The 3,150-nt window shown below is 30.9% G+C and overlaps 1 protein-coding gene across 1 annotated transcript in view; it reads left to right on the forward strand.

Annotated features, from left to right (window-relative positions):
- LOC118761014 overlaps positions 1-2,980 on the forward strand; it is a 26,377-nt gene extending 23,397 nt beyond the window's left edge. The window contains exon 5 of the transcript XR_004997098.1: positions 2,966-2,980. The gene's annotated coding sequence lies outside the window, so the exon portion shown is untranslated. The remainder of the gene's footprint in view (positions 1-2,965) is intronic.
- Positions 2,981-3,150: the final 170 nt, after the last annotated feature.

Below are 3,150 nucleotides of genomic sequence, written 5' to 3' on the forward strand. Positions count from 1 at the left end.
TTCGAGTATAGTCCGCCCTTAAGTATATACGCAGGGGATTTTTAGGAGGATGTACCTCTGAAAAACCTAAACCTTGTGTATAATACGCACCCCTTCTCTAACTTGAGTCGAGGAGGTCTATATAACGTCTTTGGTTTATAAAAATGTATAAGGTAACGTCCTTATACATTGTACATATAACATAATGCAAACGTGTAGCTTTTTTGTGCATTTTGTTAGCAGAAAATAAAGAAATAACAGTAATAACAATAATAACGTTTAATAAATGTTGCTTATTGTAAGTTATGGATGATTCTTTTATGACTTCATTGCTTTCAGGCTTAGCTTAAGGTATTTTCGCGCCCGACATCACAAAATGCGTCTGAATAAACATTGCCGGACAGCAAATAGAGACTCGGACATTGCTTAGAAAATAATTTTCATTTTTAACCTTGTATATAGTAGGCACTAGGGATTTTGACCTTTAAATTTTGGGGAAAAATGCGGATTATACTCGAGGATTTACGGTAATTAGAATTTATTTAGATTTTAAAATAGAAGTATGCAGTTCACCAGTCTTACATTAGATTTCCACAAATATATATGTGAAACTGGTCAAGTGCATACCTCTGTTTTACAATCTAAATAAATTATGATTAATTCTACTATATTCCCTTCGCATTTTTAACTCCATTTCTTCTATATTCCACTTCTTTGGATTTAGAATTTCTATCGCATTGTCTACATAGGCGTATTCATATTCGTCTACGAAACGTCGTAACTTGCAGTGCTGGCTTCCGAATTCCGAATATAGAAAATCTATAGCGATAACCTTAAAACTGAGAATATATATATAATATATATATATATATATATATATATAATATATATATATATATATTATATATATATATAAAGCTCTGCCTATCTCGCTGAATTGTTTCACAATAACTTGACATATTCTGAGAAGTATTAATAAAATGATACGTCTATACTGCAAATGTCAATTTTATCAAATACGAACACCTTTCATTATACATTCGTCGTATATTGAGGAGTTTGTAAACAATAATGATTATTTGTGTTTCCGCTAACAAATGCTTAATATAATCTATACACACACATATGCATACATATATACGTACCCATACATATACATACATTAATATATATATATACACACATATATATTTACATATGCATATAGATAATACACATATATACGTTTGTGTATATGTATATGTATGCATATATATATATGTGTGTGCGTGTTTGTGTGTATGTATATATAGGTATGTGGGCATATATATATATATATATATATATTATATATATATTCATTTAAACTTAAACTTAAATATCTTAACAATTTCCTATATATATTCAGCTGTCAACTCCTTTTTTCCGTAAACTTTCTGACGAAACTGTTCGGACACTGAAATATTGATTTCAAATTTTGGCACAAAGCCAGAAATTTAGAGGGAGGTCTACTCGATTGCATTAACCCAAGTATTCAACCGCTACTTATCTTATCGAAGTCGATAATATGGAAGGCTAAGTCGACATCTGCGTAATTTGAACTCATAACGTGAAGACGGACGAAATGCCGCCACCATTCTGCAGTTCTCATGTGTTCTAACGATTTAGCTATCTCACCACCTTCTAACGCTGAAATATTGAAATATAAACCATCGACCTGAATTATGAAATTTTTTTTTATAAATTGCAACTGTTTTGGCTTAAAAAATATTTAAAACATCTATATATATATATATATATATATATATATATATATATATATATATATATATATATATATATATATATATATCATGAAACTTTATTACTCTTTAAATATTTATATATATATTGGCTTGAAAAGTTTGTTAAGATATTAAGATATTTTCTTAACATGAAACCAAGGGTAACCTTAATACACAAGCAAAGAAATTTTATCCATCATCCATTAATACAGTGTTGGGTACTCATTCTCATTGTTCGACATTTACGTGTATGTATATATATATATATATATATATATATATATATAAATATATAATATATACACATACGTACATACATACATACATACACACACACATGCATATAGACATACACACATGCATATATCTATCTACCTATCAATTTGTTTGTCTGTCTATCTGTATGTATGTATTTATGTATGTATATATATATATATATATATAAGGTAGAAAATGCTAAAATAATTTTATCATGAAATACATTTTGTAATAGTTAGTACCGGTTTCGACTTTTCGACCTTTTCAACTAAGAGTAAATCAAAGGTGGATATTAATTAAGGAGAAGAACAATTAAATTCGAGAAAAAAAATTAAACGAAATGTTTTGTAAATATTTCCATAGTCTTCAAATGGGTGGGACATTTTCCTTTTTTGTGTGTGTCTCTCTGCTTTTCTTTTGTGAAGGTTCACAAGGTAGGCAGATAGTAGCAGATCCGAAGCAGCCCAATTCAATGAAAAGTATTCTAACACAAGCCCAAGTACACTCATTAACAACATCGATACCGACAGTAAAAAATGCGGAAGACCTATGCGTCAACCTAATTCAGGGATCGGAGTTCTCCTTCAAACAGGGTCAACGTTTTACAGTGAAACACAACTTCACATGTGCTTCGGAAAACCTGATATACGTGTTATCTTGCTCAGGGTGTCGAGAGCAATACATTGGTCATACTAAAAACAGTCTACGCCAGAGGATGACCACACATAGATCTCAGATTAAAATACAGGAATACAGTAAAATAGCATTAAGTGAACACATCAACATTTGCGTCACTTTTGAACAATCCAACTTTAGAATTTCCCCGCCCCTATAAATTTAGGGACAATGCAACCTATAATTAACACATTAGCAAAGAATTATAATTTTTTTTAATGCATCCACCACAGATAAACACTACTACAAGGATCTTGGAACAATGCCCATGGAAATATTAAAAACGGAAGATATTTTTAGAAGAGTCGCTACCCACGAGTTTATTTAGAATAGACCCAACTGCTACTGCTACTACAACCACAACAGGTCACCGTGAGGCCACTTGACCATTAAAGCAGATTACACGAACAGCCCTTACTACTGGGTAATACCACTCCCGTATTTTTCCTTTCTTCTTACTTTTCTTCTCCTTCTT

Source organism: Octopus sinensis, unplaced genomic scaffold, assembly GCF_006345805.1.
Source record: "Octopus sinensis unplaced genomic scaffold, ASM634580v1 Contig04591, whole genome shotgun sequence".
Classification (NCBI taxonomy): Eukaryota; Metazoa; Mollusca; class Cephalopoda; order Octopoda; family Octopodidae; genus Octopus; species Octopus sinensis.